Genomic DNA, 20,490 nt, shown 5'->3' with positions numbered 1-20,490 from the left:
AACAAAGTTATATGGCATTATTTCTCTATACCATCATAATGCATTTAATCTCCAACTGATGCACATGAACAGTTGGCAATCCTATTCTATCACAACTAGTTTCATATTTTAAGCTTCAGAAAATCTTTGCAGTAGGAATGTCAACTGACATTAGTACAGGTACAGATTAACAGAGTTGGAAGGGACCTTATAGGTCATCTAGTCCAACCCCCTGCCCAAGCAGACCCTATACCATTTCTGACACATGGCAGTCCATTCTCTTTTTGAAAGCTTCCAGTGATGAAGCTCCCACAACTTCTGAATGCAAGCTGTTCAATTCCCAAGGTTGTGTACTTTTTTTACTCTCCTTTCATTGTTCTCTTTTCCTAGTTTCCTAAGAGTGGGAAAAGGCTACACTATGCCACCTAGGATTTTTTATGATCTCTAATATTAATATGTTACTCTACTCTGAGCCATGGTTACAACCATTGGTACCCGCATGGGGCTGTTAAGTTATGAAATATATTGTAACATCACAACACAAAACCTGACATACACTGAACTTGTGCTTGATATCAGGATTCAAGTACAAAAGTATAGGCTTTGCATCAAAGATTTTGTCTCTTTTTAAAATAACGGGTTTTAAGTGAATTCCTCTTAATTATTTTTATTCTTGATTGTATATTTTTAACTGCTATTAGCCACCTAGGATCACAATGGTGAGCTGGTTGCCACATAAACTGAATGGAATAAATTAGTGTAGCCTAGAGAATTCTAATTGTAATATTTAGGGGGGGGGGGAATCAGACCAAAAACACAGAATTAAAAAGTATTAAGAAGTGGAGAAAGAAGACCTTAATTATCTTAACTGTTTAGTATTATTTCTAAAGGGAGTAAAGGTTTTAATATTTTTTAAGACACATAGAATGTCTTCTGACTTTATTTCTCTTCAATATGCAGTCCACTATTATAAACTTTCTCTGTGTGGAATGTATCATTACTATTTACATATAAGCAGTAGTATTAATATTTGCAGAAAATATCTTCAGATAATAACTTTTACATTATTTCAAGTTTTAATATAAAAAGCTCTTAAAGTACACATGTAATAGAGAGAAAATTGCTATCAGTGAACAAATCTTTGAAATTGGTACAAATTACTCACATGCAATAGTTTCTGATGCAGGACAAAATGTATTAATTGGTTGTAGAACATAAAAAATGTACTTATTATGGTATCCATTATTAGACAAAATTAATATAGAAAAAAAATTCCCTTGAACAGTTCTGGAAGGATGCAGGTGTGAATCACCAAAAAATACCTTTCATTGTTACACTGACAGAAAACTTCATTGGATCAAAGTTTATTGTATCAGCAGGGTGAACCGTGCAACTATTTTCTGAACTTGATTTTGACTATATGCGAAAACTATCACCTATTAGTTGTACTGTTAGGAACTGCATTCTATATAGACAAATGAAGAACCACCTCCCCACTCAGCTCAGTGACATCAGCATTTCATTCAGGTATCAGAATTGCTATTCCAGGCAGGTATATAGCTTATTATCATTCCTTGAGCTTGCTGGGCCAACAACAGATAACTTGTAGCCTTACCTACTCTGAGTTTAAAATCTTAGGAGGAAAAAAGTATTTAAAATTAATTTCTAATCTACAGAATTGCAAACAAAATCTACATATAGAATGGCATGAATTATTCACGCAAAATCTAATGCAATCTACTAACTGAACAAGTTGCTTAACCTTCCTGCAGGGTGCATTATGGTCGGAAGTCACCGCGCACGCGGCCGGAGGAGGAATGAACAAAACCTCACGCCGGGAGGGGAGGGGCTTCCGCTTCTCTCCGAAGGCGGGTGAGCGGCCAAGATCGGAGCGTCTGTGTGCGGTGGGGGGGAGTGAAGGGGTTCGAGTAGGAGGCGGAATGGAGGCAAGGGGGGAGGGAGAGACGCACGCAAGCGCAGGGGACGCTGGGAAAGCAGCTCGCTCCGAGGTTGATGGGCGGAGCTACGGAAGCCAAGATGTACCATTTCTGGGCGTAAACACAAGGCGGGAAAAATATACTGTATACATACAGTACAGCAGGCAACATTTTCTAGGCGCCAGACAACATTTTCTAGGTGCCACTGGCGACCAGGCGCCTGGGTTTGTCGATCCCAGATATATGTACATGTGTGCCTATTGTGTATAAAATAAATCTTGTGCTTGCACACTTCACTGAACCATGGTTTACTAGAATTAACTCCACATGTGATCTACAAATAAGCCAGTCACATTTTAGCCTATTATGTTGTAAGAATCCAGCCCAGGTGGGGAGGGATAATTTGGAAGAGCTAATCAACTGATGTATATACTGTACTATCAAAACTCTTGTGTCTGTAACCTTTAACTGGGTGAAACAGTGCATCGTAGAGCAACAATTTTTGAACCAAGGCACCTCAAATCGTCTAACTTATAGATTGTGTCCAAAATCCAAAACACATAACAGCCATGTAATTGAATTTGGCAAATTTATAAAACATTTAATGACATAAAAATAACCATAAAACATTTGTGTGACATAATACAGTAATATAATATAGGTTATAAAACATTCCCTATGATCATATGTTTATGCTATGCAGCTGAACAAGGGGCTATATTCAAGTGAAGATATAACTAAAATGTTTACCTGAATTTTCCAGTAGAAGCATACATTATAAATTATTGAAGGCATTGAGGGATTTGGGAAGAAAATACATATCTAAAGCAATGACCCAATGGGTAACAGGTTGTCTAATTTGCTTTAAAAAGGAGGTCCATTTCACTTTTGTTGTGCATGGCAAGTTGTGATCTATCAGGTTTGTTCATACTTCCAGATGTATAATAATCCATATTTTTTCTTACAAAAGCACATAATGATATGGGGAAACTGATGTATGGAAAAGCTAAATACTCAGAGATTGCTGAAAGGAATTCAGTGAAGCAGTTCTTCAGCTGTTCAAAATACAGTATATAAGTTGCTGTATTGCTGTACTCTGAATGAACCAATCATACCTCAAGATGGCTACATGCAATTGCATACACTTGTCCTGAGCATCTATTACTGCCTGTTTAGAGTTTCCATACTCTCACAATAATACTCAATATTATAGGTATATAAACAAACCTAAACAATTCAAGCTTTAAATTCCTTCTAAGATTATTGGAAAGATTCTGGTGATGGATATGATTCTATCAAGACTATCAAAGCCAAGAATACAGATGGAATACTTTTTTTCAAATTCAAAAAGTTTTCCACTGAAAATTAGTCTTGCTTATTTGAAAGTTAGTATATTGTGTGAATCCTGCCCTTGTAGTTTTTAGTTAGTTATAGTTAGTAAGTTATAGCTTACTAACAATTGTATTTAAGTTAATGGTGCAGAATGCCAGTTAATGCTACTGAGCCTGGAATAAGGCGACACAGAAGAAACATTTAGAAATAGGTGTCTAAACACTCAAATCCATTTGAGCCAAGTATTTGATCTTTTTACATTTTCAAAACTACATTTTTACATTTTCAAGACTACATTTCAGTACTCCTTATTAGCCCATCCTATTACTGTGCAGTTTTTATGGTAACATTCTTCTGTCCTTAATTTCAGTCTGTTGATCTGGTGTTTATTAAAGACCAAAGAATTATGAACAAATTGAACTAGAAAGAAATATAACAGTCTGATAATTATCTGTGGAAGACTCTGACTGCTGTCTTATATTAGCAAAATGAAATTAAATGCAAGAATTATCTTTAGCGGGACATGGTTGCTTAGCTTGATTGCTATAATACCTTTCATTCACCTTTTGCACAACTAAGCTCAGGAGATGTGCATTCTTCTTCCATCCTTTAATTAAACAGACTGGCCCAAATGTCTGTGGCCTAGTTTACATAAAACTAAAACAATTAACAACAGAGCTTACACGTTTTGACAGCATGATACACAAGCTCTCTTATAGCTTTATATTATATACAAATCAGGCTACTGTGGTATGTTCAACAAACTATGGTTAATAACATTCCATGCAATGTGTGAACCTTCATGCCACCAGTGTTACAGTTGAAAATGATATCTTAATATCAGTTGGTCCAATTTTTAATTAATTTACAACCTTATGTATGCTATATGTATGCATACAAATCCAATAAAATAAAATAAATAAATAAATAAATAAAATAAATATTGTCCTGCAGCTGGTCATGGATCCAGAGGACCAGGAGATGATTGTGGCATGGCTAGTTAATCCCATGCACCTGGCACCTGAGTCCAATAGCAAGGAGAGCTCGGTTCCAGAGGCTGAAAGCCAACTAGGGCCTTCTGCACCTCCTCAGTTTGAGCTGAGTGACTCAGGAGAAGAGAAGGAGCCTTTGCTTGATGCTAAGGCATGCAGGGCAGCTAGCAGGCATGACTGGCTCTGTAGGAGGGGGGTCTCCTGGTGAGTAGAGCTGCAGGCTAATTGGCTACGCCCTGAGGATATTTAAGGCATAAGTACATAGTGTCACTTGCTGGAGACAACATGGTTGATTCATTATACCTAGCTTTGTTGGGTTCTGATTCTGGATTATCGCTCTGTGAAAATAATTAGTACCAGGCTGTCGGCCAACTTCTGTGAGTTTTGATAACTATGGAGTTAATTGCCTGTTTACTTTGGGGTTTTGATATTAGGCCAGCTCTTAAAAAGAGAAAGCAACATTTTGACTTACCGAAAAAACAACCTTTCTGTTTTTGTGTGAACTTTCTATCATAGCCAATAAGATGATTTATTTGTAGTAAATAGGATTGTTTGCCAAAAGTGGTGTGTGCATCATTTCTAATGGGACTCCGCACTGGGACACAACATTGTCCTATTCCTTCAAATATAGTGCAGAAATCATATAAAGGCTATTGCTCCAGTTTTGGGGAATTGATTGCTTTCAGAGATACATTACTCTAGTTAGATAAAATCAAGATTAATTCCAATCTGCAAATAACTTATATACTGAACATATATAGTTACATTAAATAATCAGAACAATGAGTTAAAATGTCAAAAAGGCAGAACTATAAGCTTTATAAATTATTCAATTAGAAAAAATCCTGCATATACTTCCACAAGTCATTGAGTATGTCAAGGAGCCTCTCAAGAAGTCATCCCTGAATTTTTCTCTGGTTTTTGAAATTTCACTACATTATTGAAATGTATATCCGCATGTAGTCCCTTTCCAGGATGACGTCTGGAATCATTAGATTTCAAGCTTATACAGTACTGTATTTCCAAAGAAGAATAAGTCTCTGTTCTTTTATGTAGCCACTACTCTCTCCACTTCTTTTATATAGAAAGCTAAGGCTTGCCTTTTAATATTTTTAATCAATGAAACGTCAGTTCCACTAATACGTGACGTTTATACTGAGTGGACTCACAGGTAGGTTTGGACTGGTTCGGACCGATTTGCCCAAACTGGTAGCAAACCACTTGTGATGTCACAAAGACATCACAGAACCAATTTGGTTGGTGCTGGTCTGTGGGTGCCGCCATCTCTTTTTTGGAATTTTTTTGTAGGAATTTTTTTATTTTTCTTCTGCGCATGCACAGAAGCTGTTTTCAGCACTGTGCATGCATCACCATCTTGTTTTCTGCTCTCTTTTTTTGATTTTGGGGGGGGGGGGGTTGGCACTGCAGATGTGTGAAAAGTGCAGGCATGGCCATGTGACGCACCCATGCAACACACCCACACAGCACGGGAGGAAGCGAACCGGCACGAGGTAAGTTAGAACCCAACCCTTCTTAGCATGCTTTGTAAGCCAAGTTATTCTAGGTTGAAGACTATGATTTACAGTAGAATGCAACATGAACTCAACTTCTGTGACTTGTTCAGGAAGCCAGGTTAAAACAAGATGCATTAATATGTTAGAATGAAAGAGTCAGCAACTAGCCACAGTAGGTTCTCTTTCTGAAAGTATCTCCATGCACTCACACACCTTAAATAAACAAAGCTCTTTGGGTCTTCTGCATGTCAGCCAGGTGGCTGCAAGAATTAATTTTCCTTGTTAATAGTATAAGCATGTTTATCTCCTCATCAGCCATTTCAGTATATCAGGCTGAATGTCAAGATGGAGTACGAAAGGAGCTGCTAAAAGGAAGAATGTCAACAAGACAGACCCAGAGGATGAATTGGAGATCCTGTGTATCTTGGAGCTTGCAAGTTTCCTTCTTGTTTTTCTCTTATTTTCGCCAACCACTTCTACGTATTCCTTGAATATTGTAGTGAATACTGAGCCTGTGACCATGTGCTGAAAAGAACCAGTGATCATAAGATCAGATTTGAGTTAGGGATTGGATTAAGCATGTAATGAAAGCAAAATTGTTCCATTAGTGCAAAACAATGCAGAACTGCCCTCGGGAAAGGAATGAAAAGAAAGGAGCAATGAATCATGGGGGGAGAAAAAAAATCAACAGTCCCAAGAAACTAAAAAAGCATAAGATAGACATTAATTTTGTTCAATATATGTAGGGTAGAGAGAAAGTCAGCCTTCAAATAGCATATCTCATAAAAGAATCATCTGGACATTTGATCTATATATCATATCATAGGATAAGATACTTTATTATTGTCATTGTATGTATATACACAGTATACCTACACAACAAAATTCACATAACACCTGAAGATCAGAACCAACACATATAACAATCCAAACTCGTCCAAATCATCTACCAAGACAGGTAAATAAGGCTATAAACATTTGTGTATGTAGTTTCATTTATTTGGATAAATGTAGAATCCATAGCAGATATTAGAATCTGAAACAAGACAAAATGAGAGTATCCTTTCCATGGATCCTTTTCATGAATCCATGAAATCACCCTAGGTTTAGGATCTTTTCCGATCTGCCTTTTGACTGCAGTATTTTTCATCTGAGTTAACCTTTGTTTTCCACCACCTATTAGATTATCAATAGCAGATTAAACTTGAATAGTTTTGGGTTTTACCTAAAAATTTCAATTATTGATACAAAAAATTCAGGCTACTTATTACAAAAAGAGGAAAGAACACAGCCTATTTCTCTCTTTTTTTATTTATTTATTTTATTTATTTTGTCTAATACACAATAATATACAATGAAGCATATAGAGATATAGTAGAGAAGATATAGGAGATATAGGAGAGACTATAGGACAGGGGACGGAAGGCACTCTATTGCGCTTATGTACGCCCCTTACTGACCTCTTAGGAATCTGGAAAGGTCAGCCGTGGATAGATTTCTCTTAGTACTTCTGTGGTCTAATCTTCACTTTTGCAAACTTGCATAAATGGCAGACTTTTTCTCTGACACTACAGAGCTGTCTCCACAGTTTCAAATGTAGTTTTTTTCCAACAACTAGACAAATTGTTCACCTAGATTTTTTTTTCATTCTTTTTAATCCAATTGCCAGGGATTGCACAATACACCAAACTGCCAACTAGAACCCCTCATTTTAATTTAATATGTATGAAACCCAGCCCACAAAAGCCAATCTAGAAAGCTAGTGTATGTATCTAATGACTGGGATCATATGATATATAGTAAAGCATAATGAGATCTGTTTGGTGCTGGTTCAGTGTGATGGTGAATCCAGTCAACAGTATTGGATTGTTGATATTTCTCTAACGCTATACAGTAACAGCCTGAAGAAGTCACATTGATGTCAGCAAGTTCAAAAACCACAACGCCAGGTATTGGAAGCCATGCAAGAATCCCCTGAAGCAAATGGCTGCTCAGTAGATCTTTAGGGTAGCAGAACCACATTTGATCCATACATGCTGCAGTAACAACCTGGGTGTAGACTGCCTTTTAAAAGCTTTTTTTTCAGCGGGAGAGGGGAGCTTTCTGTGTGATTAGCATTGCTTTTAGCAAAATCCAAGAATGCTAACAAAACCATGCAAGCTAAAATTGGTCACTCTGCAAATAAGAAATAAACCAAACAACACATTTAAAAAAAACAAAAAATTGTGATATAAAAGCCGTAAGAAAACTCCATAATGAATCTGAAGAAGCAATCCATAAAATCAAATTATCATTAAAAAAAATTAAACATGAGATAAATAAACTCTTCTGTCGAATACTGCAAAAAGGTTGACTCAGCCTTCCATCCTTCCGAGGTGGGTCAAATGAGGACCCGGATTGTGGGGGCAGTATGCTGGCTCTGTTAAAAAGTGCTATTGCTAACATGTTGTAAGCTGTCCTGAGTCTAAGGAGAAGGACAGCATAAAAATCGAATAAATAAATAAATAATAAATAAAAGATAGATAGATAGATAGATAGATAGATAGATAGATAGATAGATAGATAGATAGATAGATAATTTCGAAAGATGAGCTCTGAGCAACTGAACTGTCATGTATAAAAATGGAGGATTCCTGATGACTACCATCTTTGCATCAAAATGCAAGATGGATAAGAAGGATAGTTGGTTGAACCTACAGCGAAGTGTCCAATCTTCACGCAACTTGTTTTTTTAAATGTCTCTGTCCCCGGGACCAGGCACTGTTGCCATTGAAAGAGATGAACTCTACAGGTTAAAAAAAATGTTTTGTGAATAGTTCCTGCTGAACTATTCTGTGTAAAAGGAACTTTGTATATAAGAAATGGTTCCTTTGAGAAGCCATCTTATATCTTTGTCTAATCTCAGAAGAGTGACCCATTTTCAGTCCCAAAGATATAGTGCATTTTTTGTTGATGCAGGTAATTATGCATCGGGGAGTAACAGCGGATTGATGTGGTAAATCAAAGATGCCCAACCAGGAAATTCAGAAGTCTATCTGTTGTAGTAATAAAAGACGCTTAAGCTGAAAGGCCATTCAAATAGACCTCGAATTCTTTGTGATTCAATTTTAACTAAGTTCAAAGCTTATAGAATGCTAGGAAACTAAGACAGTAAAACTGCAATTTGCCCAACTCCCAAAAAGATCACAGGCTTTGACTGAAACAAGAAATAGCAAACTGACACCAAAGTTTTTAATTTTCTTCAAAGGCGGAAACAACTGAACAGGTTAAAGAATCTAAAAATCACTTAGCCTTTTTTTCTCTATTTCTTTTCTGGTGTTATACCTCATACTGGTTGCTTGAGGAAACAGTACAGACCTTTTGCTGTCCGAGAAAAACCAGAAAAGGCCTGATCCAACAACTCCCTGTAGTCCAACATTCTGTTAATGACCAACCAGATTAGCCTTGGGCCTTCCAGATGTAGGATTATTAACTCCTAATTTACAATTTTTATTGCCAAATTAAAGCAGCATTAAAAAATTGAGGAACTGGAGGGTCCCTTGTTGGCTGGGCCAGAATGTTTCCAAAAAGATTAGGTCTGGCTACAATCCTCATAGAGATATTAATGTGGAAAGATCTATGCTCAGATCTTCTGGATGGCTCTTTCTCCACATACACCGTATTTTTCGGACTATAAGACACACCGGTATATAAGATGCACCAACATTTCAAGTAAGTAAGTAAGAAAAAAAAGTTTTTGTCCTCTCCCGCCCCCAAGAGCACTCTGCAAGCCTCCCAAACCCTCTGTGTGTCCCGCTTTTTCCACCTGTTTTTGCAAAAAATGGGGCACACAGAGGGTTTGGGAAGCCTGCAGAGTGCCTGCAGACCCTCTTTGGAGGGGAAAGGTGTGTCTTATACTCTAAAAAGTACGGTAAATCTGGGGAATACTGAAATGAATTAGGACCGTAGGCAAGTAGAGGGAGAATTCATCTTCACAAGTATAATAGTGGAAGTTTGCACAAAATGCTCAAGCCAATTATTAGTTCATTACATCATATAATGAATCATCACCCATGGCCTATAAAGAAAGTCCTGGGAGGGGATCGAGAATAAATTAGAATCCCCACCCTCGGCTGTTTTTAGATGGCTTTCTTCTTGGAGGCCTTAGTTTCTCTCTTAGTAATTTTTGTTATTATTAGTGATTAGTGTTGTCATTTTATTATATTGTATTTAACCTTAACACTGTTAAAAAGAGAATTATCAAAAGTTTAGTGGTACATAAAACCCACTAACCAAGGAAGTCAGTGAACGATGTATTTATTACACATGCTGTTAAATAAGAAAATCCAGCCTTCTCCAAGGTCTTATCTGCAGCACAGAGACTTCTATATTGAACTACATCTCCCACTATGCTTTATTACAGCCAATGGAGGCTACAAATAAAAAGCCATACACTTTCACTGTCTCACTAAAATTCTGCACGATGTCAAGCAAGTGATCCTCTGACTTTCCTCCAAGAGGTGGAGAGAAAACAAAGGCTAAGAAACTTGTTTTTTTCCATTTTGGCATCTACAGTGCTGATATTGGAGTTTTGACTAACTTCCAGCTGGGAACTGCTGTTTTTATTACTGCTACTCAAAACAGATCCTCCCAGTTCATAGTCAGGAATCTGGAAAGTCACTGGACTCACATCACACCCTGAAGAACAAAGTTCAACAGAGAAAGCAATGGACCAGACTACCATCAATTATACCACAAAATTTTCTTCTTCTTGAAAGCAACACAGAGCTCTCATATACACACATGAATTCCTCTTTACAAGATAGCCCGAACAGTTAGTGACCCGCTGGTGATGTAACGTTGGCGTCACGGATCCTGTTCTGTCATTTTTCCCCTGATTTTTCAGTGAATTTTCATGCCTTCTGCCTCACATGTCCCAGCGACCGATTAGATCGCACAAAGTTGGCCTTCTCCGGGTCCTGTTAGCCAAGCAATGCCGACTGGTGGGACCGCGGGGAAGGGCCTTCTCTGTAGCAGCTCCTATCCTCTGGAATCAACTCCCCCCAGAAATTCATACCGCCCCCACCTTCCTGGCCTTCTGAAAGGCTCTAAAAACATGGCTGTGCCGGCAGGCCTGGGGCCGCTGAGCGACTACACTTTGCTCCAGCTAGTAGTATGAATGATAGATGGATATGTGTTTTCCTGTATTGGGTTTTTAAATTTTAAATTTGGTTTTATTGTTGTACGCCGCCTTGTGTCCGTCAGGAGAAGGGCAGCTTCTAAATCTAAATATAAATCTGAATCTAAATTTGAATCTAAATCTATCTATCAATGAATCAATGAATCAATGTGCTTGGATGTCTTCTCTTCATTCTCTGATCTAAAAACCCTCCCGTCCGCCCCCAGGTTAATACTCACCTTTATTTCTTCTCCCGAAGCACAGCTGATGATCTCTTCAGCTGTGTTTCGGGCTGAATCCACTTTCCGAACATGTGTGGAATTGAAATTGCATTAGGGGATGTGCGCACGCACAAACATAGCGAAACATTGAGATGCAAACCAGTGGCAAAAATAAGTGGAACCCACGCCTGTTATGGACGCAGTATGACATCGGACGGGATATCTTTCAAGTTTGAAAAGCTGTTGGCCCACAGCTCTTTTTTTGTTTTGGTGACCCCAATGAATCGATACATTGCCAATTAAAATATAGCATTATTTTTTTCTTTTTTTTAATAAAATAATGTTTATTGGTTATATACAAATATATGCAAAGAAACAATACAAAACAGTGTTGACAAGACAAGGTGTTCATATCATAAGCATCTGATCATTGTTTCCAATAGGGTCGAACGAACCACATTTAACAATAACATTGAGCATAAGACAGCCCCTTCCCCCCCCCCCCCCGCTGCCAATCTGCAGCTATATTTATTTTTTATTTTCCCGGCTATTCAGTCAGCGGAATCATATTTCTTAAAGTTTGCTTAATCGTTGGTCTAAAACTTCCTTTTCTAAATAGTGTGTTTAGTATTGTGATTGTTATAGTTCTAATTTATTTCTATCCAGAAAAGAAAAAGAAAAAAAAGAAAAAAAAGAAAAAGAAAAAGGGTGTCAGCGAGCAAGCAAATAAATCGCCATGTTTTGTTCTTCTCCTTCTCTCCCTCCGTTCTTGATCTTTTTATAATTTGTTTTATTGTATTTTGTTTCCCTTCCCTTCTGTAACTCTCTCCCTTTCATTGATCCAGTTATAGAACTTGTCCCATGTGGTTATATTTTTTGTTTCCTTGTTGTCTTTCAGTTTTTGTGTTAAGGAGTCATACTCGGCGCAATCGAGTATTTTTTTAATCAATTCTCTGTCTGATGGTACCTCTTCCCTTTCCCAGTTTTGAGCTATTGATATTCTGCTTGCTGTTATAATGTGTTGGATTATATAGTAATCTGTTTTCTTTATTTTTGTGTCTATTATTCCTAATAAAAAGGTCTCTGGTTTGAATGAGAGATTAATGTCCGTAATTTCGAATATCCAGGACCTTATTTTGCTCCATAATTTTTTTATTTTTGGACAGCTCCACCAGATATGGAAGAAGGTTCCAGAGGGATTTGAACATCTCCAACAGTTTGGTCTGGTTTTGGGGAAAATCTGTGCTAGTCTTGATGGCGACATGTGCCACCTATAGAACATTTTTATGATATTTTCTTTGTATGATACTGATTTAGTGATTTTGTAGTTCTTATTCCAGATTGTCTCCCATTGGTCTATATGAATATTGTAGCCAAAGTTCTTTGCCCAGCTGGTCATTGGGTCTTTTGATATTTCAGTTTCCATTTCATAATTTATTAAGTAGCTGTATATTCTTGTAATAAAATTTTTTTCCCTTCCTAATATTAGTTTATCAAGGGGTGTGTCCTGTGCCAATATTCCTTCGTTTTTAGTGTCTTTTTGCCATTTTGAAAATATTAGCCTGTATGGCCACCAGTCCAAAATTATGTTCTGTTCTGCTAACTCTTCCTTTGTTTTTATATTTCCTTCTGTATTTAGTAAGTGGTTGTAGGTTATCATGTTTTTTAATTCTGTAATGTTCGGGTGGGTAAGAGCTTCCAGACTGGAATACCATCTAGGTATTTTTGTATAATGATCTTTTTTTAATTTGAGCCATGTTGTTATTAAGACATCTCTGATCATGTGATTTTTGAAATAAGTCAGAATCTTTTGGTGTTGGTTCCATAGCATATTATGCCAACCAGAGAGCATGTCATGGCCTTCTAGTGCCAGTATTCTCTCTGCTTTAAGCTCTATCCAATCTTTGATCCATAGTAAATTAGATGCTAAATGATATATCTTAAAGTCTGGTAATCCCAAACCTCCTTGTTTGGTTCTATCTTGTAGCCATTTTAATCTTATCCTGGGCCTTTTGTTGTTCCATATGAATTTGGAAGTAATTTTATTCAATCTATTGAAGAAGTGATTATTTAATTTTGTTGGGATTGTTTGGAAGAGGTACAAGAATTTCGGCAGTATTGACATTTTGATTGTCGCTATTCTGCCTAGTAGTGAAATTTGCAGCTTATCCCAATCTTTTAGTTGTTTCTCAGTTGTCTTTAATAATCTTTCATAATTATTTTCTTTAATGGTGCTACATTTTTGTGTGAGTAAAATCCCCAAATATTTGACTATTTTAACTATTTTAATTTCCAAAATTTCTTCCAAATTATTTTCTTGCTCTTTGGTCATATTTTTGGTTATAATTTTAGTTTTTTGAGTGTTTATTTTTAAACCTGCCACCTTGCTGAAATCCTCCACCTCTTTCATAATGTATTTCCCCGATTCCAGTGGGTTTTCTAATATTAAGACTAAGTCATCAGCATAAGCCTGTAATTTGAACTCTTGCCCTTTGGTTTTCAATCCTCTTATTTTAGAGTTGGTTCTAATCTGTCTTAACATGGTTTCTGTAACAAGGATATATAATAGCGGGGATAATGGGCAGCCTTGACGAACCCCTTTTTCAATCTGAAGTCTGTCGGTTAAATCCCCATTAATTGTGATTCTTGTGTGTTGTTTGTAGTAAATTGTCTCGATCATTTTAATAAATTTGGGGCCAAATTTCATATGCTTTATTAATTCTATCATGAATCCCCAATTTAGATTGTCAAAGGCTTTTTGGGCGTCTAGGAAGATGAGAGCCAATTGTTTATCTGAATGTTTTTCATAGAATTCTAGAACGTCTAATATTATCCTCGTGTTGTTTCTGATGTGTCTACCGGGTAGAAAGCCATTTTGATCAGAATGTATCTTGTTATTTAAAACTGTTTTTAGTCTGTTTGCCATTATACTCATGAAAATTTTGTAGTCCACATTTAGCAGAGAGATGGGTCTATAATTTTGAATTCTATGCTTCTCTTCTTCATTCTTAGGGATTAAACTCGTAATTGCCTCCGTCCAAGAGTTAGGCATTAAGCCTTTTTCTAGGACTTCGTTATAAAGTGTTAGTAGGAGGTCTCCTAAATCAGTGGAAAATTCTTTGTAGAATTCACAAATGATACCATCTGGACCTGGGGCTTTATTGTTTTTCAGGTTTTTAATTGTTTCCTCCAGTTCAGTTATCGTAATTTCTTTGTTCAACCTTTTTCTTTCGTTATCAGTCAGTTCTCCCGGTTCAGATTTTGTTATATATCTCTTTTGTTCCTCTAACGTTTTTATTTCCCTTTTGTATAATTCTGTATAATAGTCAGTGGCAATTTGTTTTTTCCCTTCTACCGTGGATTGTCTTTCTCCCCTGCTATCTTCTAGCGAATGAATATATCGTTCATTTTCTTCTTTTTTAAGTTTGTAGGCTAGCCATCTACCCGGCTTATTTGCATTTTCAAAATAGTCTAATTTAGCCCTTTTTAGTTTCCATGATAATTCATCCTGAGCCATTAAATTAATTTGGTGATTTAATTTATCCTTTTCCTCTATAAGTTTCTCATTTGAAATATCTTGTTGTAAATCTGTTTCTAATTGTTTAATTCTAGCTAGGTAATCTTTAATTTTTTGGTTTTTGATTTTCTTTACTCTAGAGGAGTATGAAATAGTGATTCCTCTTAAATATGCCTTTAAGGTGTCCCATAGGTTTTGTATAGAAGTGTCTTCATTCCAGTTATCTTTAAGAAAAAAAGTTAATTCTCTTTTTACTTGGTCAGTGTAGTTTTTTTCCTTAAGTAATGATTGGTTTAGGGACCATTTTTGGAAGTTTTTCTTTGGTTCTTTTATCTTAATTATAATTGGGTGATGATCTGCCCATATATTGGGGCCGATCTCCACTTGTTCTATACATTTGTCCATGTTCAGGTCACCCCAGGCCATATCTATTCTTGACCACGATTGGTGTGGGTTTGAAAAAAAAGTATATTCTCTATTCCCCTGGTGTCTTTCTCTCCATAGGTCCAAAAGATTAAATTCTCTTGTTAGTTCAAAAAATTTGTTAGGTAGAATTTTCCTATCCTGAATTTTTGTTGTTGTTGTTTTGTAGTCTTTTTTTTTGTCAGGGATCGCGTTGAAATCTCCTAATATACACATGTTTTTCCCTTCTAGTTGTGTTAGTTGATCGTTTATTTTTTGGTAAAATTCTGATTGGTTTGTGTTTGGGGCATATATCACCATCAAGACTGCAGGACTTTGACCAATTTTGATTTTCAGATTGAGTATTCTTCCGTCTGGATCTGCATAGATTAGTTCTGGTTGTAGCCTCTCTTTTACATACACCGCTATGCCTCTTTTTTTTGTTTCTGCTAGCGCCGTGAACAATTTCCCTAATTTTTTATTCTTAAGTAAGTTCTGGTCTTGTGATCTAATGTGTGTTTCTTGTAAGCAGATTATATCTGCTTCTTCTTTCTTAAGTTTAATCATCGTTTGCTTTCTTTTTATAATTGAGTTTAGTCCATTTATATTAACTGAGACATTTTTTAGTAATTTCATATTTATTTTAAAGAATACGGAGAGAGAGAAAGAGAGAGAGAGGGAAAAAGAAAAAAAAGAGAAAAAAGAAAAAAAACAAACAAAAAACCCCCCGAACAAAGCTCTTTTTAATTAACTTTTTATTTGCTTGTTCGCTGAAGTTCCCTTTCTGTGTTTATTGTTTGTTGTTTATCTATATCTAAGTGTGTGCTCTGTTGTAGTTGGTGTTGTGTACTTTCCTTTCTACTTCCTTTTTGCTGTTGCTCTTGTTGTCACTCTACTTTCTTCTCTAGAACTGAGATCTTTCTCACTTTCTGCACTTTGTTGTCCTTGCTCACTTTCTTCTAGTCTGGTCTGAGGGGCTCCTTCAGGGAAAAATGTGTTTTCTCCTTCCAAGTTTTGTAAAATAAAATTATCAGCTTTTTCGAAAGAGTCAATCTTATACTTTTTGCCTTTCCAAGTTACCAACAGACCCTCTGGGATCAGCCATCTAAAGGGAATTTCTCTCCTCATCAGTTTGGCGGTTAAGAAGTGGAACTCTCTTCGCCTCTCTCTAATTCTCTTGGGTACCTGTTTCAGTATAGTTCAGTATACTCTATCATTATAGAGTATTTGTTCGTTTCTGGTGTTTCTGTAGATCGCGTCTCTTGCAGTTTTTTTCGTGAAACGAATATGTACCTCCCTTGGAACTTTGTTTTTTTTGGCGTAATTAGTTTGGATCCTGAAAACCTCGTCTATGTGGTTTTTCACTTCTTCCTCATCTACCTGCAGATTTTCCGATAGAATCTTTACCATTTTGGAGGTCAGATCTTCATCCGCCTGTTCAGGGACATTTTGAAAACGAAGGTAATAAGAGGCTTTCTCCATCTCTAGAACCGCTACGGCCCCTTCCAACTCCTTATTTTCCGCCTTTAATCTTCCCTCGGCAAGAACGATGTTTTTGTCCGTTTTTGTTATGTTGGCTTCCATGCTTCTAATTCTAAGTTCATGCTTGTTAACCGTTTCTTGGGCAGATCCTATTTTTGCCTCTAGGCCTTCTATCTTGTCTGCCATCTTCTCAAAGTTTTTATTGATTTCTTCTTGGTTTTTAACCATTGTTTCCTGTGTTGCAATGGAGGCTTCTTGACTTCTTGCCATAAATTCTTGAATGAGATCCAGAGAGGCTTGGATTGACTGCAAGGTCGGTAGTTGGCTTTGTTTTTCTATAGAGGCCATCTCTGTGGTCTGTTTCAAGTTGAGGGTGTTCGGGCTTCCTGCAATATTTGTTTTCTTAGATGTTTTAGTAAAGGTTGTTGACATACTTGAAAGGGATTTACTTGTGGAGTTAATAGTACAAGATTCGTTTTTGAGTGATGCAATTATCTAGAAGTATTTAGTTATGGATTGGATTGACTCTTTTCTATTATGCAAATTTACAAGTTTAAGTCACTTCTCCATTTGCCCTCAGACCATGTACCTAAATTTTCCTTTTTATTTCATCCTAAAATGTTTAAAATGTTTAAATGGTTTACTACTAAAATCCTAAATCCCAAATTTCTGATAAAATTTACTAAGTGAATAGTTTTATGTATAATTTATATTAACACTGATAAATACTTTGATTCAATCAATAAAACACCCTCTGGTCTCAGATAAACCGCTATTCCCAGTCAGTTCTGTCTTTCAAATCTTCTAGATGTACAGCATATACTATAAACAAGTTGAATGCATGAAATAGTTAATTGAGTTTCTTCTAAAGTACTAGACTTCGTAGGTTGTATAACTTATATATCAATTTGTAACATTAAATATGGTTTTGTAATCTTAGAAATTTTACTTGTGCTTATATATTTAATATACTTATGTACTTTACTTGTGCTTATATATTTAATATACTTATGTACTTATGCTTATACTTATACTTATATACCTTCTGCTAACTATTAATGAGAAATAAATTAATCTTCAATAAATATTAAATATTAAATATTAAATGTTAACAAATGTTGTCATAAATACAATTCATAAAATGGTTGTTTAAATATCAAATGATCATATATATTGATTAAATCTCTCAAATCTGTTAAGTCTACCAATAATTAATAGTTAATAATAATCACAGTTAAATAACAGTTAGTAATAAGGGATTAAGATTAAGAAGATTTATAATTTACAATATTTGAAATATACAATATATAGGTTGTTTAAGATGCTCTAATTAATAAGTAAGCAAGTTTTGGTAGCAGTTAAAGGGTAAGAAATGGAAAAAGAAGAAAAAGAAAGAGAGAAAGAGGAAGAAAAGAAAAGCTACAAACTAAAAAAAAAACTGGTTTAGGAGTAATTGATAAAAATCCACTTTCCAGGTTGAGCTAAGGTGCTAATCCTCCTTCTTTCGTGCGTTCTTCGTCGTCTCTCTTCGTTCCTCGGCGTCTGATGTCTTCTTGTTTCCTCGGCTCTCGTTCCCTCTGCGTCACTTCCGTTGCCTTCCGCTGCACAACTGATTCACAACCCCCCGATTGCTCTCCCGGCCTCAAAAGAGGCAAAATGACTCGGCAAATAAATCAGCAAATAAATCAGCAAATCTTCTTCTGTTTCACCCTCTCCGCTCACCCTCTCCGCTCCTTCCTTCTATTTCACACCACCACTCGTCCGCTGTTGCTCCGCCGCACCGCCTCTCCACCTTCCTTCGTTCTCCTCGTCCACGTCACCACGCCTTTCTCCTTTTCTGTGTGTGTTTGTTTCGCCACTTTTCCTCCCGAACAGACGCTACAAACGCTGCTCCTCCATTTATTGCTCCGGTTGCCGGCAAAACACACAGAAGTCAAGTCTGGCCGTCTCTCTCCTCACTTCCTTCTTCTCCACCTTCCCACCATTCACTTCCTCTCACTCACTCCGACTTCCTTTTGCTTTCTTTAACTCACGCTCCAAACACAACGATCGCCGCTTTACCGCACTCCAGGAGACTCACAACACTCAATGCAAAGGTAACCACAACACCTTCTGGTTTAAATAACGGAAAGTTGCTACTGCGCTCTGCTGATTCTCGCTGATTACACCGCGTGTAGCTTCGACTCCCTGGTGGTAATTTAGTGTGGCGGGCCTTTAGGCCTTCGGGTTGAGGTAAACCCCAACTTTTTTTCCCGCCCGTTCACGGGGATCCGCCTCTCTGCCCGGGGGGTTTTGCGTACCCCTCCTTCCTTGAGACTTCCCCTTTCTTTAGCACCCTCGACCGTGAGGAGCTGTCTCCGTTATCACGGCTAACGAACGAAAACTTCGAGTACAAACCTGGAGCCCCAAGTTTGCACATCGCACCGGCCCTGCCCCGCCCCGGAAGTCCGGCATTATTTTTTTCTTGATGGTAGAAAGAAGACACAGGAAGGCCAAACACTCAATTTTTTCTAAAATTCTCTAAGTGAGCCCAACATTTTGCTTCTTAAGTGAAACATTTGTTAAATGAGTTTTGACTCATTTTATGACTTGTCTTGCCATGGTTGTTAAGTGAATCACTGAAGTTGTTAAGATAATAACCCAGTTGTTAATGGAATCTGCCTTCCCCACTGGCTTTGCCTGTTAGAAGGTCACAGAGGGTGATCCCGTGTTCCCAAGACATTGCACTCCTCATAAATATGAATCGGTTCCCCAGCATCTGACCACGTTACCATGTGGAATATTACAACGGTCGTAAGTGTGAAAAATGGTTATAAATCACTTTTCCCAATCTTGTAACTTCGAATGGTTAGTAAATGAACTGTTGTAAGTTGAGGACTACTTGTACAGAAAATCAGACAGGCAACCCTGTAATTCCCATTCAGATTTTCTAAAATAGAGTTGCCATACATTACTTGCCATGAGGCATGCTGCTCAAATCTGACAGGATTTTAAACCCAGAGCATCAGGTTAGTTCTGTTTTTGCACTGTATATACCAGTGTTTCCCAACCAGTGTGCCGCGGCACACTAGTGTGCCGCGGGACATGGTCAGGTGTGCCGCGAGCCCGGCCTGGCTGGAGCTTCCCTGGCGGTGACGGGAAGTGAAGTTTTGGGGCCCGGTGGGAGGGCGCCGGCCACTGTTGGTTCTAAGCTGCATGGGCGTGCGCCCGCACATCCATTAGGACCCCCCCCCCCCGCAGAAATTTTTGAAGTGGCGCAAAGCCACGCAGTCCTGAATCACTCCCTTCTCCGGCCAGCAAAGTCGGCTGCCCAAGAAAGCGCCGCGTTTGAAAAGCGCGCGTTTAAAAAGCGTGCCGCTTTCCCGGGCAGCTGTCTTGCTAGCCGGAGAAGCGAGCGATCCGGGACTGCGTGGCTTTGCGCCGTGATGACAACGGTGCCGTGGTGGCCTCCAAGCGCCGCCCTTCATGGCGCCCCACCACCCGTTCCTGCAGGTAGAAGTCGGGCGGGGTACCGGGAGGCGGAGGCGGCGCGTGGCCAGGCGCTGAGCGCCATGGACACCTGGGAGGCCAAAGGGTTGAATGTGGCTGCTGCCTCTTAGGCGGAGGCGAAGGTGACAGCGGAGTCCGCGCTGGGACCATGCTGGGCCGCTGATCCAGGGGGCTGCGGACCGGCAAGCCGCCCTCCATTCTCTCTCCGCTCTCTCTCTCTCTTTCTCTCTCTGTTGCCGGCGTGGTGCACGAGAGAGAAAGAGAGAGAGAGAAAAAGGAGGGGAGAGAGAAAGCAAGAGAGAGAAAGAAAGCAAGAAAGAGAGAGGAAGAGAGAGAGAGAGAGAAAGCAAGAGAGAAAGAAAGCAAGAGAGAAAGAAAGCAAGAGAGAAAGAAAGCAAGAGAGAAAGAGGAAGAGAGAAGGAAAGCAAGAGAGAGAGAAAGAGAGAGAGAGAGAGAAAGCAGGGGAG

At 38.1% G+C, this 20,490-nt stretch overlaps 1 protein-coding gene across 2 annotated transcripts in view; it reads right to left on the bottom strand.

Moving 5' to 3' along the window:
* Positions 1–20,490, bottom strand: part of ESF1 (ESF1 nucleolar pre-rRNA processing protein homolog) — a 112,889-nt gene that overhangs the window by 88,347 nt on the left and 4,052 nt on the right. The gene's annotated exons all lie outside the window — the stretch shown is intronic.

Source organism: Erythrolamprus reginae, chromosome 1 (assembly GCF_031021105.1).
Source record: "Erythrolamprus reginae isolate rEryReg1 chromosome 1, rEryReg1.hap1, whole genome shotgun sequence".
Lineage (NCBI taxonomy): Eukaryota > Metazoa > Chordata > Lepidosauria > Squamata > Dipsadidae > Erythrolamprus > Erythrolamprus reginae.
This window is presented reverse-complemented; position numbering and strand designations above follow the sequence as displayed.